The sequence below is a fragment of the Drosophila busckii genome, chromosome 3L (assembly GCF_011750605.1).
Source record: "Drosophila busckii strain San Diego stock center, stock number 13000-0081.31 chromosome 3L, ASM1175060v1, whole genome shotgun sequence".
Classification (NCBI taxonomy): Eukaryota; Metazoa; Arthropoda; class Insecta; order Diptera; family Drosophilidae; genus Drosophila; species Drosophila busckii.
In genome coordinates this window covers 18374892-18400945 of record NC_046606.1, presented here as the reverse complement: position 1 = coordinate 18400945, position 26054 = coordinate 18374892, and the positions used below count along the sequence as shown (strand labels likewise).

The window sequence follows — 26054 nt, the reverse complement described above, 5'->3', positions numbered from 1 at the left end:
GGCATAGCGCACAAACTCTCAGTACTATGTATATAAAGTTAAGGTAGGCGTGTCCAGGGCCGCCCACTTTGTGCATGTGCACGCTGATTGCAGTGACAACTGCAAGGACACTGAGCTCAGTTTGAAGTGATTGATGGTTCATGGGCATGTCAATTGCTTGACCGTTTGTTGTTCTTGTTGCTGCCGCTGCTGCTGCTGTTCCTGTTGCAGTTTAAACAGATTAGAGCCACTTTACTGTTGGCATTTCGCAGTCAAGCTACACAAAAAAAATATATATATAGTATATATACGTGTATCGCCGGGCGCGTTTATTGCCACATGTTGTGCACGTTGTTCAATTTGCTGGCAACACCTGGCCAAAGTAGCAGCAACAATAACTACAGCGTTAAAAATAAGTGTAACTGGCAACGTTTTTACACGTTGTATACACACACACACATACACAGAGAGAGACACACACACACACACACTGTTTTATTTGGCTTGCAAATTAAAATCCAACACATGTTGTTTAATTAAAAAGTATATGTACATCCTAGGATCGTCAGCAGTGCACGCCGCGGCGTACGCGTTGCTTTTTTAAATTAACGAGCGTAAAATATCATGCGTTGACAGATTGCAAAATATTTGTGCTATGCCAATAACGCATCAAAAAAATCTGTTTTCATTTTGATGCATGTGACTATAGCCAGAGCCATAATCAAGCTGCCGGCAATTCAATTAAAAGGTTTTTCCCAACAGCTTTAGTCAAATGACTGACAATTCAAGGGCTTCAATAACGTAAACGCTTTAAAAGGTTCAAGCTCAGAATTCGAAATAATTATTAGTGGCAAACTAATGTAAGCCGAGCCAGCTAAAAGTATTTAAGGAAAGGAAATTTTAGGCTCAAAGCGAAACAAATTAATTAAATGAAAATACTGAGACACTAACAACAATCAACTCGAATAAGGGTCTTGCTTATAATATTAAATATTTGTTTAAAAAAATATTACGTTTTTTTCATTTAATATTTATTCAATCTGATGTGCTATATATTTACTTTTAAGTTAATATTGCATTATTTAAATGGAAAAGGGTATTATGAAGTTGGGCAAATGTATGTAACAGGTAGAAGGAGTCGTGGCAGACCCCACAAAGCATATATATTCTTGATCAGCTCGACGGCTGAGTCGATTAGCCATTCCGTTTGTTCCGTCCGTCTGATGAGTGCGTTTTCTCAGCAACTATAAGAGCTAGATCAACCAAATTTTGTATGTAGGTGCTTCTATATCCAGAACACTACGCTTTTATTTTTTTTTAATTTCCTCCCCCTCTTCCCCGTTAATCGAAAAAAACGATAAAAGGCAGTAAAAAATCTTTAAAAACCTGAAATATATCACAAATCACACAATGCCTAGTCATGTTTTCGACCAATTGTGATAATTTCAGAACGATCGGATAAATAACTTAGGAGTTATCTACATTTCAATTTTCAATATATGCGGGTGCGCGTGCTGACGCGCCATACAAACGTCGCTGCCGACGCAGGCGGCGTCGTCGCTGCTGACGCTACACCGAAAACGAGCTGTGACGCGTCCGCTGTTTTGTATGTATGTGTTCATGCGTGCATGCGTGTGTTTGCTGCGATACACTGGCCAAAGTGTATCTAAAAGTTGGTGGCGCCCAACTTTAATTTGTCCACTTGTTTAATTTTACATTTGTCTTAGCGGATAACGAGCATGCGACTGAAATGAGTTACATTGTTAAACCGGAAGTCGATTGGACATGGTATGTATGTATTTACTTTGGGTTTGATGTACTAATAATACAAATTGTGTTCCCGCTTTTGCCTTTTTTAATTTCTTAAACTTCTTCATTGGTACAATTAATAAGCATTAGAGTCCCAATATACAAACATAATGAGATTAAATATTCATGTTTATAAGATCCATCAAATAATCATCATATTGCATGCAGCGATAATGAAAACATCTATATTAAAACATTTTCTAGATATATAGTCTCTATTATGTTTTCTGTCTGAGATTTTTTTTTTGGTCAAGTGTGCTTAGCGCGTTTAATTATATTGACTATTAATTAAAATTTTATTTTTGTAAAACTTAGCCATTAATATTTTCAGCTTATTAACAGTTATACTTTAACAATTTAAAGAAGCACATTAGATAGATTATTAGATTATGTATCTTTGCTAAAATTAAATTGAAAATGTCGTACAGAATAAAAACGATTTAACTTCATCAAATCAAATCATAACAAATTCGATGCACTCAAATCTCCCACCATTAGATAAACTATTGATGCCTTTTGTCCACTTATCCCACCAACTCCAACTTCTCTATTATCACAGTTATTAATTGGTTGGTCACAACCCTGGTCGGGAGACCTGGTATACCAAACTTAATACTGTCTACACTTGCTTGCCCTACTAAATGAATTCAGCAACATGCTATCCCAAGGCTGCTGTAATTGAGAGCTCATTGCGAAAGTCGCTAATTCTCAAAAAGGAAGACAGCTGCGATAATTCATTGCAATCAAGCAAAGATTCTGCCGCTGCATCACAAGCAACTTTCGCCCCATAATCATTGGCCATATCAAAATGAAGCCACGAATTTGCAGCTAGTGCCACATACAGCCGCAGCCGCAGACAAACTTTTCCCATATGACGCCAAGTTTGCTACTCACTTTACCAACCGTTGGTTTTTATTTTTAGGCTACTTAACTGCACCAGCAGCAGCAGCAGCAGCAGCAACAAACTGCCAAAAAAGCAACAACAGCTGGAAGCGCAACAAACAAACAAACAAACGTGACGAGTACAGCAAATGCCAAATGAAAGAAATTGTGCAATGGAACAAAAAAGAGAATTCGTTGCAAAGTAGAGACGCACAACAAGAAAAGGCAAAATAAAATGGCAGTCGAGGCTTGCAAAAAAAAAAAAAAATAAGAGAAAAAGGAAAATTTCTAATGAAGTTTTCAACTCGGATGCGAAGAGCACAAAAGTAAATTGATTGCAATTGGAATCAGTAGCAGAAACTCGTAACGTCAATCAAATTGAATTCACACAGACGCTCAGCCAACCAAATGGTAAGGCTTCGCTTTATAACCAAGCACACACGCACATACACATGCACAAAGGGGATGCCTGTACGTAGGTGGGCGTGGCGTGGAGTGGCAAGTGCTACGCACGGCAGGCAAAAATTGCGCGCAAACGCAACTCAAAGGCAGCTATCAACACATATGGAGCTTTGTTAATGAAACAGGTGTGAGTGTGTGTGTGTGTGTGTGTGTGTGCTGGCAATGCAATAAAACTTGAGTGATCTCAAGTAAAGTGAAATCGCTTGGCTGGCTGGTTATGTGCGAACTGCAGGTGCTGCTGCTGCTGATTAAAAACATCAATAAGAAAAAATCGACAGCAAAGCGAAAATTGAAGTTGAATGCAAACGCTCATTGCATGCCAAATGAGTACGACGTGGCAAACGTGCAACGTGCAACTTATATGTGTTGCACTGCATTATCTAATGAGTTGCCAGGCATCAAAAGATCTTAAGCGAATTATACAAGCGAGAGCATAAAAAATAATCAAGCGCAGCACTTGCTCTAATTGAAAAGGCATCAAGTTTCCGCTCAAATTTTAAGTGCCGTAGTCCAATAGCAGTTAATTTTACATGGTGCATTCTGACTTTTGACTTGATGTTGACAGCTTATCAGCTTCATGCAGCACGCCTTCATTTTGATAATGTCATAAAGAGCTCGCACAAAAAGTAACCTCAAAGCGCAACGTGAGGCAAACCAAAAGCTGCCAGACGATGACGTTTGCATTAAAACAAAAGTCAGACGCTCGACGTTAGGCGTAACTCGTCGGTCGTCGTCGTTGGTCGTTGGTGTGCTTCGTTGGCATTGCTATATCCTCATGCACTAAAATAGCAGCATTAAAAAGTGTAGCATTGGCTTTTAGCGACACTAAACTGTCGGTCGCGTGCTGCTGGCGTCGGGTCAAACGCCAGGCTGCTCATTGGACCGTTGATGCGCATTTTGGTAACATGCAAGCGTTTAAGCCAGCGCACGTTGTCTTTCACACCCACACACACACCACCACCACACACAGAAAACATATAGCATAAGCAGTGTGAAATTGGATGTGTGTGCGTGTGTATGTTGTACGCTTGACCTGGCGCTGTTTTAACTGTGGTTAACAAATTTTTCAAGCGCTTTTGCGGCCAACTGCCGAGCGGCGTGCAACAACTTCATTTTTGCTTTTGTGTGGCTTTTATGGCTGCGGTTTGCCAGCTGCAGCTAACAAAAAAACAAATAGTAGCAACAAACAAAAAAAATGAAAAATAAAATAAAAAAAGAACAGCAGTGCTTGTTATAGTCGTTACTATTGTTGTTGTTGCAATTGCAGCAGCCGCAAAACTAAAACCAGAAGCTGCGTGTTAATTTTACATTTTTACGCTTTCATGGCCGTCACTTGCGTGCAATAGCAGCAACATTGCAACACACACCCATCCCCTCTCTCTCACTCAGTCACTCCCTCTCTCTGCCTCGCTCAGCCGCTGGCGCTTGATCTATGCCACTCAGTCAGTCATTGTGTAGCTGCACAAACAGTTGCAGCTCATTGTTTCGTTTAATTTTAAGCAGTTTAGCCATTTTTATGTTGCTCGGCGCGTGTGTGTGTGTGTGTGTGTGTGTTGGTGTTGGTGTTGGTGTGAGCGCATTGTTTGTAGTTGGCGCTCCCGCTATGCTTTGTTGGCCAGTGTTAACCTTTATGGCAGCAACAGTTTAAGCTGATGGCTTTTTTATGACTGACTTTTTGCATGCTAAGCGCAGATTACGCATACGACGCGTGGCATGGCAGCAGCAGCACCAGCAGCAGCAGCAGTCAGCAATTAAAGCTCACACACACATTCACAGTGGCTTACAATTTATAAAATCAAAAAGTGACATGAGTTTTGTTGGCACACTTGTGGCCTTCAATATATATATATGTATGTATGTATATATATATATACAGCATATCAGCTGCATTTGCCATATTTCGTCCTTTTTATACGCTTTGCCACACAGCTTGTGGCTTAAGTGGGGTGTAGCCATGCGCATGGCCTTTGTGCAGCTGGCACTTTTGGCACAGTCAATGCGGCCGCAACTGCTGCTGCTACTTCAGCTGCTGCGTTGACTCTTTTTGGCCATTTAAACCAGTTTGAGTGGCATTATCTGCCATTAATTTGAATTATAGCCAAGCCAATCATTTTGGCTTTGCCATTCAACTGTCAATGACATTTTAATTTATATACGCCACACCACAAAAATTTTATGCAAAAAGCAAATTCGCCAAGAGTCACTATATACATTGGCAAACTAATAATGCTGATGAATGGGATGGGAGCCATAAGCTTTAAGTCCTCGCTCATGCACATAGCTGCTGATCGTTAGAATCTATTTGTATAAAAGTTCAAATTATTTTAAAAGCCACAGCCAAAGCTTAAATGGCAATGAAATGTGTTTTTAAGCTTAAAACGCAGAACAAGCCGCATAGCCTTCGCTTTATGCTTGCTATGAATATTATTTCAATTGCCGAGCGATAGCTGCTTAAGTTTTGAGTGAAAATTTATGTTGAGAGATTTCTGTCTTACTTTAAGTTATCTAAATTGTTTTCAAATTGAAAATTTAACCGTTTCTCGGCAAATCGAACTAAATTGTTATTTTCTGATATTTTAGTTTTACCCTTTTGTCTGCTGCGCCTTTTAAGGGCCAAAGCGTCGTTGTAAGCTGTAAAGGGAAAACACTTTGATCGCCTTACAGCGCACGAACATGGCAAATCAAATGATTTCCGTGCGAGCTAAGAACAACAGCAACAACAACAGTTGTAAAGGCAGCAAATGCAACGATATGGCAGCGGAAGTGTTGCTGCTTTCCCTATAGCAATATACCATGCTGATGATGATGATGATGACGATGATGATGATGATGATGATGATGATGTTATTGTTGTTGATGTTGCTGTAGCTGTTGCTATGGCAAATCGGAAAATAGTATGCAATTTACCTTTCAACTATTAAACGTTCGTGGTAAATGCACAAAGCGAAATCAAAGTGGCATGAAAGCGCACCGAAGACATTGAAAAAACAAGCAAAAGCTGCTTAAGGAAACATTCAGGGCGATAGCTTAAACCCTTTTTGCAACACAGCTAATGCTATTAAAGCGCATTACACACAGCCAAATACACACAGACAAACACACACACACACACACACACACATACATACATATGTGTTTTTTGTTCAGCAAAATTATGAAAATTATACAATATTATTGTATGCAATGTATTGAGTGGTTACGATTTTGCAAAAGGTGTTAGAGCTCTGTGTGAAAAGGAAATACCAATGAAGCAATGGCACAACCAATTGGAAGGTAAACTCATTGGGTTCAATTGCATTCGTTTCTCTCGGCTCCCCTCTCTCTCTCTCTCTCTCTCTCTCTTTCTTTCTTTCTTTTACTGTCCTTCTCGCTCCCTCTTACAGCTGCACAGCTACTGCTGGCCAAATATGCAAGGTTTTTGAGCCACTCGAATGCTTTGAAGCACTTTTGGCCGGGGCCAGCATTGCATGTATGTGAATTTATAGACAAAGTTAGCTTCATGCATTTGGCAGAGGTGTAGATTGAATTTCCGTGAGAGCAATGCAATTTTGGCTATAAATTCGTAGACACTTGTAAGCCACTCGTATGTTAATTTCTGTGCAGTTGTTTTTCGCTTGAAAAATATATTGGAGCAGCTATTGCCTTGGCAACGAGAGATAACAACGAGTTATATGGAAAAGGTGCCAACTGATATTAACAAAGTTATGTAGCGAGAGCTAACAAATTGAACTCTATAAAATTTACGCATAGTGGAAATTTATAAAAATAAAGGAGCCCCTACGAATAATAGCGCTACTCAAACTACTCTTGTCAACTAGTTACAACGGAAGAGACTAAACGAAGTTTAAAAGCAACGAGAGTTGCGCGAGTAAGTAGCGAGTAAGTAGCGAGTAAGCTGTTTTTTTATTTAATGTCGACAATTAAGAAGACAATGAATGCAAAAACGAGTTTTTAAAATAAATTCAGGTAAATAATTAAAGCTTAAATGTCATTTAAAGCGAAACAAATTATATAATCCAACTGCTGCATAGATTGGGATGAATCACAAACCCATTCAGATTTGGGTTAGTGCTTAAATGAATGAATTAAAATATGCTGCTTAAGTTCCAAACCCGAGCCCTCAGTGTTGAAGACCAGATAAACTCGGTTGTAGTCCGCAGAGAGCACTCGGAATGAATAGTAAGGAGTGAAACGATTGAAAGACAAAGAAATTATCTACTACTGGACTCATAAAATAATTTAACTCTACAAATATGAGCAAATCAATAGAACGACTAACTACTTCAATTTCTAAAAATGTTCTAGCATTTCTGATACAGATTAAGTACTAATTTGCTGATGGTGAGATTGCAGATCAATGAGATCTCACGTCAGAACTTGACCTGCTAACAACAGTTAAGAAACATGCTCATCAATCAGAAATATAACTAAGTAAAAAATTTTGTTTTTGGTTTTTGTTGTTGCTCTCAATAAGTGCGAGTGCAGAAAATTGCGTTCTCTGTTACGATACAGCCGAATTGCACTTATTACTCTGATTGATTTTTTATGTAATATCTTCATCAGTTTTATTTTCACCTACACAAGCTAATTCCTTAACTAATTAATAAATGCCAGACATCTTTTTTTCCCATTCTAACCTTTTGCACCTAATTAGCGCAACAAATTGGATTTTTCCTGTCACGCTAACTGAAGCACACCACCGGCCTCCGTCTGTTCCCATCGGCTGGGCTGCCATGGCTTATTATTTGCATTAGCACTTTAATTAAACATCCTACATGAGGTGCAACTGCCGTGCGGCAACTACCGTTGGCTGCAACGTGCACTTTCACCTCACCGCTTCACATACAACTTGGCAATCATTGTGAAAAATCAATGAATTGAGTTCATGTGAAGTGCAGAACTGACCTTTAGCCAAACGCTGTTGCTGTTGCGTTGCGTCCGCCGTCGGTGTTTCTGGTGCCGTGCCTATTGCCATTACCATTGCTTATTCGTGCCGTTGCTATTCTTTAATCCGTGTACTTAGCACAAATGGAAAAACGCAGCAGGCGTCCGAGCACTTGGCCAAGTGGATAAAAGTGGCTAAAGCTGGCGACTAAATCAGCGAAGCAGCCAGCAGCCAACAGCCAACAGCCAGCAGCCAACAGTGCGTTGCCAATGCCGACAGCCAACAGGCAACATCGAAGCGCATACTGAGTGTCGTGCTAATTTTAATGCCAATTAATTTGATAGCAAACACTTGCAGTGCAACATTGCCAATTGCAGCAGTTGCAATTGCACTTGGCCGGCGCTGCCAACAGCCATTTTGATAGCCTTTAATTTTGTAAAAAGGCTTTTGAACATTCGCTCGTGTTGACAGTTGTTGGCCAGGATAGGCTGGCGCCTCGACTGCTGCTGGCTATGTGTGAAAATTAAAATAAATTCAGCATGTTTATTGCATTTGCGTTGGATAATTGCTTATACAATTTTATGCCAAATTAAAAGCCACTTTTTATTATTATTTTATTTTTTCGCTGCTTGTGCATTTAACATTTAAATAGGCTTTTAATTTAAATGAAACGGAAATGCTAAAGGCACACACACACACACATACATGGCTGCCTTTGGCATAATTAGCTGGCGGACGTAAATTGCCAGCTAAAGTTCTGTAAATGTTAATGTGGCGAAATTAATTAAGCATGACAGTCAAGGCCCTCGGACTGCGACCGGACTGAACTGGACTGGACTGAAGTTGAAGATAAGAGCGACTGCCAGAGCACCAATGCTCGACTATATATGGTACATATTGTATATTTGTACATGTATTTTTTTAGCTTAGCTACACGCTTGTCAACACAAATTAAGCTGCAACGTTATTTTTTCTTATTTATGTGTTCCACGCAACGCAATCAGCTGCTGAATAACTCAAAACTCAAGTCCAACTGTAAAGCACAGTTGGCCAAAAACAATTTAGGTAGCTTGGCTACTTGCGTTGACTCAAGATTCTAGCTGTATGTCCATCTCTCTCTTGCTCATACTCGCTCCCTCGTTTTGCTGCTGCTGCTGTCAGTCAAGTAGCGTTGGCTGCTCGTCAGCACACTCACTCCTTTTACTTTGTCTTGGGCCAAGCAGCTTCATTCCCAACTTGTCAACGCTGAGACACCTTTATGTCTGTGTCTTCAGCTGAGTCTATCCATTGCTGTCTCTCTGTTTGTGTGTGTGTGTGTGTGCAAGCTCTACGCTGCTGTCTGTCATTTCTATAACTACTTTTGTTACTTACTAGTTAACTGCGCAGCAGACAACAGCAGCTGTCTATCTCTCGCTCGCTTTCTCTCTCTTATAAAATTTCCACACATGGCGTATACGCAACTTTTGCTTCCATTACTAGCTGCGGCACAGCAAAACACCACACACAGACACACACACACACTGTGTGTGTTTCACGCCCAATCCTTGCCTCTGCAACACTTTTGCACAATTACATACATTTTTAAGTGGTTCCGTAGCCTTGCCTGTCCAGAGCTGTTTGGTATCATACTAACTTTAGCACACAGTCATACACACAGCAAACAATAGAAAAGAGAGAGAGAGATCACCCACATGCCAACAACAACACCACATCAGGGTGAGCCTTTATTAAAGTTTTATCGCATTAAAAATTTCTTTGCCACTTGCAAACATTTTCGGTGCAACAGCAACAAAAAGCGTGCCAAAAACTCAGCCAGGCAAGCACTAGAGATTGGGCCAAAAGATTGGGCTGAGGCACGAGCGAGGCCACACAGAGACAATGATGTCGTTTCATGTACACCTGTTTCAAGTTGTTTTTATTGTTGTTGCCGTTGCTGTTGCTGTCGTTGCTCTGCATATTTGAATACACTTTTCGTTGGCCGCTTAACTTAAATCTTCACTCGCTTGCCGTGCACCCCGTCGCACTCGCACTCGACAGCTGCAAGTTTAAGTAGGGATTTTACCTTTGGCAAAAGTTGTTGCTGTTCGTTGTTGGACAGGTAATGACAGTTATGTCAATAAGTTTTCCAACGCACTTTAAGCAGTTAAAAGAAATATGAAATTACGCAACAACAACAATTGCAGCAGCAAGGCCAAAGCCGGCAAAACTTTATAATGCGGTGTGGCGCATGAGAAGTGTAGCAATAAAAATGCTCAGCATATAGCATATAGCATATAGTATATAGCTTGGCTTGCAGCTCCAGCACAAAGCTAATGCACTAAGTGACCAAAAGCCGCTTTCAACTCGGCACAGCATATGCAAACTTTTCTGATTTAAGCACAACTACAACAAATTTAAATAAAAACAATTTAATTTCTCTGTATGCCTGCGTATACTTTATATTAAAAGCTGGGCTGGGGATTTATGCTGCTTCCTTATTTTTAGGTAAACTTTCCCATTTGGCAACCCTATGCAATTCATGAATTCATGGGTGGCCATTTTCGGAATTTTTTTTGTTATTTGCTTCAGTAGAATATGCAAATTTTGTATCCAACATTCATTAAATTTAGTTTGCCAGCTGCTTTCATTTTGAATGGCACTCAACGTTTTTGCACTTTTTCATATATTTTTCACTTATTTACTGGCAAACATTTTTGTGTGCATTTTCAAATATTTGTGCAAGACTTCAGCCATAAGTCCAAGTGGCTCCACAGTCTATCAGTTTAGCATGCGCATCCATCAGTCATTCCATTCAGGTGACCAGTGGCACTGGCAGGGCAATGATAAGAACTAAACGAGCTTGTTTGTTGGCCAACAAAATTTACAGCCACAGCCGTCTTGTTTGCCTGCACTCCCGTAGCTCTTATCACTGTGGCCTCTACTTTATAACGAAATTTCAATTTTGAAGTGCACTACACAAATAAATTTCACAAAATTTGTAGGTTTATAGATACACAAACGTACACAGTTCTATTTGTATTCTCTGGCAAAATGAATTTATGTTTATTGTTGTTGTAGTTGTTGTTGTTGTTGCATGCGCACCCTCAGTCTTTTCATAGCACAAAATTCGTGTACAAAAAGCGCAACATTTATGCAATTAAAGCCAAATTAGCAATGAATGCAGCTCGAGTGCTTTTGCTTTTGGCCTCAGCTACAAAAGTTGCCATCAAACTTTTGGCCTTTTGTAAAGTTTTTACTTTAGCTGCTACCCCAACCCCAAGCCCAAGCTCAAACCCAAACCCCACCCCAACTACCTTCGCATAAAGCTTGTTATGGTTTGTTTGGATAGAGTGGGGCGGGCGGGTTCAACTCAACTGTGCAGCTCGTTGCCTGGCATAGTTTGCATTTAGAGCTTGTTCTCTTGGCCCCTCTCCTTCCCCTGCTCTTCTTACAGCTTCCAATTAATTTAATGCCTGCCAGTGTAATGAGCATTTAAGCTTTTCAATGGCAACGTCGTCGCTTGTGGCAAACGACAGCAGTTGCAAGCTCAACTATTTTATGCCACAACTATGTAATATTCTCTTTTTTTTTAATATACTTTGTAAGTGCGTTTAAAGCTTATTAGCTAAACGCATAAGTTGGCAACATGTCAGCTACCTATGTCAACTATTAAGAGACCCAACTCTAAGCCTAAGGCAAATACAACACTTAGGTTAAACAGCAAAGAGTCTTTATGGCATTAAGCATTAGTATTTAAGCTCCAAGCTCTCCCAAATACTAAATTTATTAATACTACTACATTTATTCTTAAGTTGAGCAAGGACACACTAAATAAATTGTTAGAAGCTTTTGAATTTATGTTCTTTGTTATAAATAAATAAATATAAATAAGAAGATTTCATTTTATTTACTCTTAAATACATTTTTCTTTATCGCCAAAGTGTATTTTGTATTCTTTGAACATTACTTTATCTTGTCTTTTAGCAAAATACAAAACGCCATAAATTTCAATTGGAATCAAATAAATTATTTTCACATTTCTGCTAGCAAATTGCAAGTCGAAAATGCTTATCGCACTTAATGAAATATTTTTAGATCATTTTTCATGTTGCAACACTGCACATTTGTGCTTAGTCATGGCGTAAGCCTATCAGCTACAATCCTTTAACATGCTTAGCCCATCAATAATCTCTCCCACCCCCACCCCCCACCTACACTTACTGCCAATCAGCTATCATTCGGCCTGCTCTTTGAGGAAAGCTCTTGAAGGCACTTAGCCTGCCAATATAATCAGCAAAAGCGATTAAAGCACTTGGAGCCCATTGTTTATTATTACAATATTAGCCAAGGCTTTTGTTTTCTTCTTGCTGTTGCCGAGGCCACAGTAGGCTTGCCAAACGCGCGAGCAGCTCTATCAACTTGACTTGCTGGCTTTGCTTTGGCTTGCTACGCCATTGTTTGCACTTGTGTGCGGTGGGGTGGTGGGGTAGTCAGGCAGACGGACGGACGGACGGACATCAAAGGCACAAGTTGAACTCATTGCAGCTAAAGGCACGCGTCTCAGCATTTAACAGCAGGCAGATCATTCATCAATAATTACATGTTGAAAGCCTAAAGGCTATGCCACAAAAATTTTTGAGCACCACCACCGTCTGCCGCGCGCAAGCTGCCGCTCAACTAATTTATACCAAAATGCTTTGCCAGACTAATGACACTTTGCAGCGCAAGGGACGTGCCGGGAGCAGGCGCACTCTCTAAAGCTAAAATGTTGCAATGGCTTGTGTAGTGAGTGGGTGGTGGGTGGTGGGAGGTTGGTGAGTGGTGCTGGCGCTGGCGCTCGTGTTTAGTAAGCAAAAGTTTTTGGCTTGCTGGTAGTTTGGTAGGACGCCTTAGGTTGCTTGGCTGCTGGTTTTTCGGGTTGGCTGTCAGATCGTGGAATGTGAAACTTGCGCGGCAAATGATAAATACGCTTAGACCTAATTAACTAGCGACTTTAATTAATTTTTAATGAAAAAGTTAATGAGCCGCAACAAAGCATATTAAAGCAACTAGCTGCCAGCGCAGCTGTCGACTGAGACAGCACAAAACAAATCAAAGTTAATTTCACTCAAAAGAGTAGAAGTTCAATTCAACTGAAGCGAACAAACTTTGGCGCCTCAAAGTAGGCAACGAAAACAACCAAAATATTTATGTCCAAATGTTGCGTAAGCAAAATTCATTTTTTACGCCTTATGACACACAAACACACTCACACTCACACACACACACGCGTCGTCTTGTTGTCTAGCTGCTCTGACATTCAATCAGCGCCAGCTGACTGCCGCTGCCACGCCCACCCCCCACAACAACAACAACAACAGCGACAGCAGCTTTAATTGGATTTTTCGCTATTGTGGTCGACACAATAACAACAGCAACACCCCCTTTGAAAAAAAAAAAACTACAACATTGCAATTTTCGACAGGCGTCTGTCGCTTGGTTTTCATTTTGCGTTACTTTGCTGGTCTTCGCGCATTTTAGCCATCTCTTTTTTTTTAGCGGTTTTTGCTGTAGCTTTTCTTTGCAATTGACGTACGGCTTTTGGCGCTGTTATATCTACGTAACAAAGTTTACATTTCACACATTCATCACTTTTGGCAGCTGCAACTAATAGTGTGCAATGTTGGGCAATGGGCAAATGGACGGCCCCATTTAGACTGTCCCCCTTTTTCCTTTCTTTTTTTTTTAAACAGCCAATGTGTGTTTGTGTGTGTGTGTGTGTGCCAAGTTGTGCAAGCGTGCGCTTGCCAAGTAGGGATTACGGCTTGTCGTTGTGCACTCAATGCGATAAATCAATGCTTAAAGCTTTAAGTGACTACGCGAGGCGCATTGATGACCCGCTTTGGAGACAGACTGTGAGATGGTGAGACGTGGACGGGGACGTGGACGTGGGGTGGGGTGGGCATTATTATTTTCATGCTCACTTGTATTTACAATACAGACTTGGCAAGCCGCAAAAATGGCATGGAACAGCCAATGGCTTTATTGCGCTGCCATTGGCACAATGATGAAGCTGTTTCCCAGTTGTTGTTGTTGTTGCTATTGTTGTTCTTGGGTTAACACTTTGCGCTTGTGACTCTTGCACGTTGACGTCACAAGGCGTTGAGCATAGCAGTCGATACGTGCCTGCAATACAGGCGGGGGGGGACAGAGAGGGATGCGCAAGCGAGTCATTGATCATAGCAGCTCTGCGGGTTATTGTTGTTGCCTGCTCCTGATTTATGGAATTCGCTTCAATTCTGAATTTTGCGCCTTTCGCTAAGCCATCGGCATTCGCATGAACTATAGAGCGCCTCTGATAGCCTGTCTCCTGGCCTCTGACAGCGTCTTGAGACATTTCATAATTCATCTTAATTTTAATTTGCAAGTGATGGAGTGGCTGCCAAGCAGCGAGCAAGTCAACCAGCCAGTCAGCCAGCCACCCAGCCAGCCAGCTCCAGCTTCTCAAGCTCAGCCAGGCAATGCAGGCATTCAAGCGACTCTAAACTGCAGCTTCATTATCTTAATCTACTCGTTTTTAAGTGCACAGTTTTGCAGGCATCGCTTGCGCTGACGCTGACGCTGGCGCTGGCAGTGGAGGCGACCACACACAAATTTGCGCCCAATTGCACTTTGTTGCAGTTTAATCTGTGAAATTGCCGGCCAGGCCAGCAATTTTCACAAATTGCTTACATTACGTAAATGAAGAGACACCGAGGCACAGGCAACTCTCCCTACTCTACATTTCTACAAGTCTTGTGCATTGTCATCGCTCAGGCTGGCGCTCACACTCCAAGCGCTTTCAACTTGTCCTTGTCGCGTTGTCATTTGGTTGCTGTTGCTGTTGCTTTTACTGTTTTGTATCGTGCGCCGTCATCAAGGCGCTGCCACATTGCGTATACGCAACGGTTTGTCGCGTGGCGCTTCAAGTTTATTGTGTCTAATTGAGCGAACATTTCACGCTCTCGCACACACACACACACAGAAATATCGCAATACAATTAATTTATGACATTTGCAAGCAAGTTGACGTTGCTCATGGCAAAAATTTTAATTAAAAACCGAAATATTAAATCAATGCCGCGCTGCAACCAAATTAGTTGTTAGTTATACAAGTCGGCACCCAGTAGACGCATAATTCATTTGGCACAGAAGGCCAACGGCAAAAGTCGCTTAATTACCAACGCTGCCAACGTCGCTGCTGGCGTCGCATTAACCCATTAATTAAGGTGACGTCAAAAGCAGCATCCAGCAGCAGCAGCACCAGCAGCGATAAAAGCGATAAAACGTCGTACCACCAAAATACACACACACACACACACACACACATAAACAACAACGAGAAATAAAAAAAATTATTTGGAGCAATGGCAAAAGCCAAAAGCAGCAAAAATTTTCAAATGCCAGACTCGCATATTTATGGCCAACTGTGAGCATGTCTGTGTGCATATATATGACTGTGTGTGTGTGTGTGTGTGTGTGTGTGTGTGTGTGTGTAAAGTGCAAAAGTGCAAAGCATGCAAGCGAAATGAGGCGACAAACAATATTGAAGGCAATGCCAGGCATAACAATATGGCCAGCTACAATGCCAACAATTGACTTTAAGCCGAGAGCTTCAAATATGTAAAATATTTGCTTTATTATATTTCCATAGTTGATGGCCATAAATAACTTTCGCAAACTATGCTGCGTATGCTTGATAAAAATGTCTTCAACTCGCATGCAAAACTTCCCCTTGCCATTGGGTAACGAATTGTGGCGCATTAGTTTGCAACTATGTATACCAAATATGCTTATCGATTGCTAACTAATCGCTGGCAACCCTACAAGCCGCCATTTCATTAGGCACCCGCACATTTGTCTGAGCCACAACTTTTGCTTTGCAAAGTTTCACTCCGAGCACTCAATGGCCGACATTCATTGCCAAATGATATGAAATTAGTTTTAGCCTTGCGTTTTAAAAATTTAATAGCCACGTTAGTGAGCCAGAACGAAAATCAATGCAACTGCCTGTCGTTCGCCTCAGCTGGCAGTTCCAATAATGAATAATAACGGGGCCGAGTTAAAAACTTTGCTGTCTCTTTCTGGCTGCAGCCCCCTCCCCCACCACCACAGTTGCTGTTGTGACAGCGCAGCGTGCCACAACAACAGAAGCAGCAGCAGCAGCAGCAAAAGCGCAGCAAAAACTTTGGCAATATATTTGCAACGCATTACGTGGCATGTCAAGCGTTTTATCGCGCGTATTTTTCAATTTCTCCAAGAGGCGTGGCTGCATTGGTAGGGAGCGGGGGCGGGCTGGCAATGACACGACGAGCGCAATATGCTTGGCAGCAAAAATTAAAAAACAACCATTGTCGCCTTATTGTGTCCTTTTTTGTTTGCTAAATGCTCGCTCATGTGGTGTGCTCAACACTTGGTCATATATTTCTTGGCCACCCGCAAAGATAACGGGGCCACAGGGCACAGCCAGCATATGTCATATGTTGGTGTGTGTGTGTGTGTGTGTGAGTGAGTGTGGCCAGCGGTGCAACCTCTTCAAATAGGTGCGGAGGAAGAGAAGCTAAAATAAACTGAAGGTAAAGCTAGCATTGAAGCTTTACGCAAACGCGCATTGAAACACATTTCCGTTTCAAGGGCTAAGGCTGCAGGCTGGCTGGCTGGCTGGCTCTGTGTGGGAGAGTTTGGTGGCTCATATCCGCTTTTTGAGCGTTGAGCACAAACAGGAAACACATTATAGCAGCTGGTAGACAGTCTTATGTGTAGCACTGTTGAAAAATTGTTACAAAAACTCACACTCACACTCACACTCGCACACACACACACATGCACACTGAGGCTGTCACTGTTCGGATCATGCAGACCACGCACCAGAGCGCTGATCGTGCGCTGCTTCGCTGCTGCAGCTTCTCTGCTGCTGTGCACATTTTTAGTTGACTGTGGGTCAGCTGCAATGTGAGTTATGTCAAGCAACAAACAAACACACAAAATATACACAAGCCATGCATGTGTGAGTGTGAGCTGCTTGCATAATGGCCGCTATGGCTCATCTATCAAAATGCGCAGCAACAACAGCAAGAACAGATCTCTAATGGCGTTGAAGCAGCGCCAACTGAGAGACAAAACAACGTGCAAAAAAGTGTTGCCTACTTATGCGCATTTGTCAATTTGAGTCCTTAAGCAGCGCAAAAAGTGAATGCAAGCGCATTGCCGAGCAGTTGCCGTAGCTCTAAGCAATGCATTTTTTATTAAAAAAAAAAAAAAATACAATTTTTTTTTTAAAACCTGCAAGTGCAACACAATTTAGTGGCACTAACTAATGGCGCTTGTATCAAGTTTTAGTTACTAAATATATCACACACACACACAGACCCCGCAACGCCAGCAAACGAACAGGGCCTCAGCAAATTGCTCATTTATTTGCAACTGTCAATATCAATAACAAATTGGTTGTTGTTATGCTTCACACACACACACACACACATACATATACAGCGCATGTAAATGTGTTCCACTATCAACATTTGTATTTTCTTTTCTCTTTGTGTGCTGCTTTCGCTTGCTTTCCTTTCTTTTCTTGTTTTTTTGGTTGGTAACTTTAGCCGGGTCCGAACGCAAAACTGACAGGCAGTAATAAAATAAATGAGCCGCCATTCTTTTAAATTGAGTTTAATAAACGTCACACTTCATCGACAAAGGCACTGGTGCCTAACAAGCTGGACACCAAAAAAGAAAAGAAAGAGCTGCAGCCATAGAGCAACTGTAACTGTAACGCGCTTGGCTTGGTCGGAATATCCATCCATAAACCTAGCATGGTCAGACCCCATACAAGCGAACAATGGCACACAAACACACGCACACACAAGGGGAGAGAGAGCGAGTTATATACAAATGACTTGGACACACTTATTTATTATTCCCCAAGCGTTTGACCAACAGCTAACCCCAAAATAAAACCAGAAAAAAACTTCAAATTTTGCTACGCTCTACTCTAGAGTGTGCCGCATTCAAAAGTTGTCTAATTTAGTTGCCTGCATAGTTGCATATGTCTGTGTGAGTGGTATTGTGAAATTTTTGCATATCTATAGAGCCGGGGCCACCTTTTATGTTTATGGCCTCAAAAAGTTGTGCAACAGCATCGCGAAATCGCTTACATGAGATTGTAATTACGATAAACGGGCAAACGCCAAAAGCCTTTAAAAATAAACATTGCATACGTATCGTTTGTGTGGTGGACCCCTGTGCCTTGCCAGTGCACTGGCAACAACAACTGACTCCTTGTTGGCCATAAACCGCCAAATGAGCCAAATAAATGTTATTTATATAAAAATATATGGGAAAGCAGACGGCAAAAATTGCAAGTTGCGCGCTCTATATTTATTTTTTTCAACTTGTGTGGCAAGCCAATTGCGATTTATTTATATAAAATTCATGCGATATGAAATCATATAGGTAACTAAATATGCCACACACAGACTCAATGCCCAGACAAAGGGACCGACAGACACACTAAGAGAGAAAACCATTGAGCAATTGGCTTTTGTGCCAGGGCGTTATGTAAACATTCGACAACGAAATCGCAGCCAAGGCAGCACCAGCTAAAAAAAAAAACGTAGCAGGAGACGGTAGACAGGCGCCGTTGTAGCGTATAAACGATTGAGATATTTATTAAGCGTCAGACAGCCACTAACAACAACAACAACAACAACAACAACAACAAGAGAAGAACAGAAGACAGAAAGCGAAAAAAAAGTTTAAAAACAAAAATTTCAACGCGCTTTTCAACTTAGATGGCCTCGCTAAAAGTTATTTACTGACAGTATTTATTTTGTTTGTGCGCATATAATATGATACTCAAACAAGGCTGCAGAATTGTAATTCCCAATTGGTGCAGGCGCTGACTTAATATGTCTGACATTGAGTGAATATTTTTATAAATTCCTTAACAAGCAAATAAAGCTACAAACTTAAGCTTTATATGCAGTACTGCCATTTCAGCCTCGAGTCCATAGGTTTTTCGAAAACCCAGAGATCTTACTTAAATATTATGATTTGCATTTTGCTTGTTCTAGCCATAACTAAATATTTAAGTGTAAGCTTCTTTGTGATTCTAAGAAACTCTTTCGAATTAGAAGGGAACTAAAAGTCAAATTGCGACTATTCAGCCACTCGATAAATATGAAAAGCAAGACGAAAAACATAAAACGCTGTTTATATTACATATGACACTTTAAATTCCTATGTGGATGTCAAATGATTGTGATTAAATGATTAACATATTAAGTTAATGCAAGAAATTGTTTATTTTATACAATTTGTTGAATCCCATTTTGAGTTTTGTTTTTCAATATTATTTAAACTAATTAATTTATTGCACTGGAACCTCTTGCTGAGTTACCTTTAGGTCTACAAAAGTTTAATAAATGCTGTAAATATCTATGAAAAATTGTGCCACATTGACGCTCTTTGTCAACTTGCTGTTGCCATTAAGAATGAAAATATATACATCAGATTGAGACTGGTATTGTTGTTGTTGGCAAAGCTATGAGTGCCTCGCTTAATACCCGCAGGCAAGACAATACCAAATACGCTGTTCAATATGAACTCGCTCCCTGCATATATGTGAGTGTGTGTGTGTGAGTGTGTGTGCCATTGTGTGTGTGGCATATGTAAGCAAATAAAAACATACAAGCAATACCTTTGACAAAATAAACGCGCCCATAAATAAAATCCAAACCGAAAACAAAAAATAACTGAGCGACATTCGCTCGTTCGCTCGCTCGCTCGCTCAATTGTTTATTTATGGCGCACTCAGCCCCATGCTGTTGTTGAGCAAACCTAAAGCTAAGGCCAACGACAAAAGCGCAATTTTTAGTTTGTTTGATTGCTAATTAAAATGGCAAAATCAAAGCGACTCACAAATACAAATACAAATACAAATATATATGCAAGCAATCCCACAGCGGCGTCATTAATAGAGCGTGAATTTTAGCGCAAACACAATGTGGATTTTGTCTTGACAAAGGCAAGTTGGTGGGCGTGGTTACGCTTGTGGGGCGTACATATCTGTGCCAGTGTGTGTGTGTGTTTGTAGCCCGCAATGTTGTGCCAATCAAAACCCCAAAGTCATTTCATTATTGGCTTTGCGTAATCGACGTCAAAGCGTCCCGGGCTAAAAGTCAACACAGGCAGGCTAAATCTAGATTGGGGCTGTTGGGTTAAGGGGCCGCCACTGCCGCTGCCGCTGCTGCGGCCCTGCAGTCAACGTCAAAACGTGCATGCAGTCAAGCGAATTGAGGCAAATATTTTCACATTGACACGGCCAAAGGATCAGCGCCAAACAGAGCGAGAGAGACGCTGACGCTGACGCTGATATTGAGTTGAGATTGAAAGCCGACGCGACTTGACAATAAAGTCAAAAGTGTAAATGACACAGTTCGTTAGGCGCCGCAGCACTTGCAACATATATACAAATATTGAAATCTAGCCCATAGATACGTTTGTTATGCAAGCTGGGGCGTGGCCATTAACAAAAAAAGCAACAAAAAAAAGGGACTTACATATAAAGGATTGCGCAGCCGAACATTAATGGAGGCCACAGTGTGTCTGTTTGTCGTCTGTCTGTCTGTCTGTCTATCAGTCAGCCAGTCAAGTCGGCGTAGAAAATTCAATAGCGGGTAGAGTAGCGGTTAGGCGCACTGCTGCCAGCAGATTTTGGAGTATGACAAATATTTTATGCGCACATCATAAAAGAGCCTCGAGACTGCAGCATAATACACATACACACACACACACACACATACACTAACAAAACAATCTTATTTGTGCCCGAAAAAAAAGAAAGATACACAGCAAAGCTGACAAGAGATAGCAGCAGATACAATCGCCAGCCGTGTGATACCAAAAAAGAAGAAACAACAACAATTCAAGCAAATAAAACAGCAGCAGAATGTATGTCTGTGTGCGTGTGTGTGTATGTATGTCTGTGTAGCGAGAACGACGCATAAAAAGCAACGGCAAGGCACTAAATAACAACAAGGAGTCAAGCGAGCACAAAGCTTTGAAGTTGCAGCATGGCTACGACGAAGCTACAGCGCAAAAAGCAACGCACAAAAAAAAAACAGAAAAACAAGCAAAAGAACAGCCGAAATACACACACACAGGCACACATCGACACAGACAGCAAGAAAGCTAAGCATGCTAAACAACAAAAGGTCCACAAAAGCGAATAGCAAGGTGCAAATAATGCTGAAAGCGCCCCAAAATATATGCTACACATTTTTTGCCAGTTGCCCCCAAGTGCGTATATCCCTGTCTATCTCCCTGTGTTTGTATGTGTGTGTGTGTATACACGCTGTTCGCCTGTTGACGTGAAAATTTGCACGTCTTTTGTTGTGCATGCGTGTAAATGTTTCGTGGATTTGATTTCGTTGCGTTTTCTTTTTTTTAAACTGCTGCAAGAAATGAAAAAACAAGCTATGAAAACAACAACAGCAAACAAACCAAAAGCAAATGTTTTATTTGTCCAACACACACACACACCACACACACACACATTCATATATACATACACTAGGGCACGCTCAATGCACTACGTTTGCTGTGCCAAATTCGTTTTGACGGCAGCCAAACAAGCAAAAAAAATAAGACTTGGATAAGAAAAAAGGCTTTGCTCTTTATTTTTGCTTTGCGGCCTCTTTTAGTTGTTGTCTTTATAATACAAATAACGAGAATCCCTTCAATATCTATGTAGTTGTCTGCCTGTGTGTCTGTGTCCTATGTATGTGTGTCTATTTGAGGTCGGGTTGATTGCTTAAGTAAACGCACTCCAGGCAAGCCGCGACGAGGCTGCTTGCCCCAACATTTTTAGCTTTATATTCTTTATTTTTATGCTTTAGATATTTTCACTCTTGTTTTTGGCTTTCTGGGCGCTGCTCGGGGGTATGGGGGGCCTCCCATGCCTTTTTATTTTTGAACGCTGAGCTGGGTACTGATTTTTGCTTATTTTTATTAATAGACTTTTTTCCTTTTTTGGCTGCCAAACAAAATTTAGTTCAATGCCGCGACGAGCCGCCCTGAATTATGCTACGCTTTTCAATCAAAAGGGTTCTTACTACACTCGAGTGTGTCTGTGCCTGTGCCTGTGTCTGTGCCTCTGTGTCCAGCGGCTGTTTATAAAGGATAAGACGCTATGAAATGTTCGTGTATGTTTTATCCGTAAATGGATATGTTGTTATGACGCCCAAAACACAATAAGAGGAGCAGCCAGCTCAGGACTTGAGCTATGTTTTTACTTTTGAATGGGTTAGAGACAAGTTAAGGGTTGCACAATTATTTTATTTAGTGCATATTGAACGCATATTGATTGTTTTATTGAAATGCAGAGCGTCCTAAATAAATGTGAAGATATTAAAAAAACATGTCAGGACTTGAGCAGCAAAGGAAAGCGACTGAATTTTAAATGCTATGCTATGCAATGAAAATTCATATTTTCAGCAAGCAGGTCCCAAAAATGAATTAGTTATAGGCTAAAGCTGGAACTTACCTTTGTCCACAAGCAGTTTTCTTTGGGAATCTGCACAGCAAGTCAACAAGTTTTCTGTTTGCTCCCTTTTGCGTTTGGTATGTCTTCAACTTGAGAAAGGCACAATTGCACAATTTATTAAATTTAATTTTAGATGCTTTGATGTTTATTTTTGTTATTTGTTTTATTTATGTTATTTTGCAATATTCGTTGTCTAGCACGCGCACGCAAACACTTTGCACAACTTAGTTAGCACTCAGGGTCTGCCAAAGAAACGAAGATGAATTGCAAATTAAAACCAACGGGCTACGCACAACAATCAAAACCGAAGCTGATTTTATGAGTGAATATATTTAAATATGTGTGTGTGTGTATGTGTGGTTTTGTGTGTGGCTTTGCACTTGAAAAGCATTTAAGGCAGCGACGACCAGCCAAACAGTTTCGAGATAAATGTCAAAGGTTATGGTGTTAATGTCGCTTTTATATAAAACGGATATCAGCCGCAGCCGAGAACAAAAGGCGAGAGAGACGTGTAATAAAAAATAAATTAAATGGAAAATGCAAAAGGAAAAGCCAACTGTCTGACACGGACAGACACGGCGAGCAAGACGGACAGTGCGACACATAGACAGGAACAGAAATTGAAGCGCGAATGTGTCACGGATTTCATTGCTCATTGAATACGCATTCATTTCATGGGCGCATGGGACACACAAAGGCACAAAATTGTGCAAAACGTCGAAAAAAAGAAGAAAAACGAATTATAAAGGACCTGACAGCAGCCAGCAGCATTTATGGGCCAGCCGCATCGATCACAGTCTGCGACGTAAGCTAGCGAAGACACACATACACAAAAGAAGCCGTAACACACACACACACACATTCACAGTTCAAAAGCGCTCGCTGCGAAAATCAGTGGGCAAAGAAAGCCACAACGCCACACACACACACACACACACACACACAAAGAAAAAACAAAAGCTACGCGCCACACAAAAAGGCGCTGCCTCTTACTTCTATGTCTTGTGTCCTGCCCTAAATTTCAGTGGTGGCGTGAGTGTGTGTATGTGTGTCCAGCAAGTTCTGACAGCATGTGTGTGTGGCTGCCGCGCGCTCTCTTCTGCGTTGGTCGTATATATGGATTGAATGTATATGATTTTGTTGAATATTGTTTTTAATATATAGTATACACACACTCATACACACACAAATGTACACTGCCAAACCACTACACACACACATAAAGCACACGTACACAACATTGCCCCACACAACAATGAACAAATGCTTTTTGTCATAATATTTTCATGTGCTTGGTCTCTCCGCTTTGAACGCGCTCAGTGGCACACAAAAATTTATATATTTGTGCCTTTGGGACACAATACAGTGAGTTCTCCTGCATTTACTCATTTTGCTCGCTCGCTTGCTTGCATTTGCTTGAGTGTACGGGCTTTGGGTTTTCTTTTTGTGTAAACAGTCACGAAATTTAGCTTGGCGTTTTGTTGTTATTAAGTATTTGGTGAATTTGTTTTTGATTTGCAACAAATTTTCATACACACGTAAACACACTCACACTGAGGCACACAAACACACACACACTGGCAAGCACTTGGAGAGAGCGAGTGAGCTTTGCACGTTTAGACGCGTCCAAGTAGTATGTTCTATGTTGCTGACTTAAATACTCGTTGCTGGCCTCTGCCTTGCGGAACCGCCCTAAAACAGTTGGGAGAATAACTGTAAATGAAAATGTCGTGAAAAATTTACCCAAAGCACGCCAAAACGCATGCCAGGCCAGAAAAGTCTAAAGGCAAAGCAGCGCAAAGCCAGCGAAGAAGCTTTCGAAGCCAAACACTCTGCAATCATAATACCGTTATTTTCCTTTCGCTCAACTAGCAAAGGCAACAACAAGTGCAGAGAGAGTGAGAAAGAAGAGAGAGGAGACGCGAGAGCGTAACGCAATCAATAACTTTTGCAGTCGTTGTACAAAGCTTGCGAGTAAAAGCTGCTCTGCGAGCGTCTGAGAGCGGGAGAGCGCGCACAGCCAGCCACATCCCCAAGCCACCCAGCAGCCACTCGCAGCCCCAGCGTCATCGCCACAGGCAGCAGCACATGCTACCAGCACGTCAAGTTTTTAAGAAATTTGCTGCTTTTTATGTGTGCGCTCTTTGATGGGCAATTAACAAGTTGCAGGGCAGTCGTAGTAGCGTCAATAAAAATTCGAACCCGTTGGCTGCCTGCCTGCCACACTGCGTTTGATTATTATAGCACACAATTTATATAGTTTACCGTTAAGCGCGTTATATTGCCAGCGGGCAAACACTTATTGGAACTGTTCTCAGCTTTACACTCAGTTTTGATTTTTAGCTTTGGTAGCTCCAAACTCTCAACCATCTGACTTTCAGCGTCGCCACAACACGAATGTCAGGTGTGCGTGAATTCCGGCTCCATTTTGTCTGCTCCCAAAGCCAAAGCGAAAGCCATAGCCAGAGCAAGGCAGACAGCTTGCCTGAGCGTAGGCGTTTGCCACGCCAGAGAGCGCGCGCGAGAGAGAAAGAGCGCGCAATAGCAAAAACCATTATTTTGCAGTGCTGCCAACTTGCGCCGAATATTGACAGCTGCCAGCTGCCAGAAGCAAAGCAGAGTTGCAATCGCAGGCAGCGCTACTGCGCCAAAAGCCGCGCTGAAGCTTTTTTTTTTGCTCCTAACGCCAGCGGTTTTTTGAAAAGCCGGCATAAGGCGCCTGTTGTGTGTAATAAGCAAGAAAAATGACTGAAGTACGCAGTCTGAAGTGGCTGCAAGCCAATCAGTCCCAATCAGGCAAACAGAGCAGGCCACTTAAATGTCAAACAAAGCGCCTGCATATCAGCATTGAATACCTTCAAGAGTCCACTCAAGGTGCGCAAATTACCGCCGCAGGTCGTCCAACATTTCATAATTGATATACCAGATAGAATCATCGACAGCAAGCTGGCTGGAGCAGCTGGCCCGCATACGCAGCCAGAACTTGTCCAGCGAGTGCGATGCTATACAGAATGCGTGCGCATTTCACGCATATGCGGGCATAGGTATGTCCTGGCCGTGTCCCGTGCCAAGGTGCAAACTGCACTGAGATATCAATTTACACGGCGAGCATTTGATATTAGTGCTGTAACCCAATCACCACAGATGTTGCCTGGGCAGGGCCAGGCTGACTTTTTTATTGCGTTGATGCTGCCTGCCCCTTGCTACATGGTAAGGGTAGTTTTCAATGAACATACTATATTATATTTTTTGTTGCGGCATGATTTTACATAATTTCAATTCTCACACCCTTCCCCGCTGGGTGGGTGTGTGCATTGAACTTTCATTGTTGGCAGCACATTGGGTAAATACTGTATGCGGCGCCTCTTTTGACGCTTTCAAATTGATTCACATCGCTCACGCACACACTGTTGTGAGCCCAAGGCCAGCACACACACACATCCCTGAGCATCCTGTTTTTGGACTCGAAAGGCTAGCTAGTTGATATACTGCGTGAAA

General features: G+C 41.6%; 1 protein-coding gene across 1 annotated transcript in view; it reads right to left on the bottom strand.

Annotated features, from left to right (window-relative positions):
- The window catches only part of LOC108598023 (glucose transporter type 1), a 74907-nt gene extending 52257 nt beyond the window's left edge, over nucleotides 1-22650 (bottom strand). Inside the window, exon 1 of the mRNA XM_033293554.1 lies at nucleotides 22557-22650. The gene's annotated coding sequence lies outside the window, so the exon portion shown is untranslated. The remainder of the gene's footprint in view (nucleotides 1-22556) is intronic.
- Nucleotides 22651-26054: the final 3404 nt, after the last annotated feature.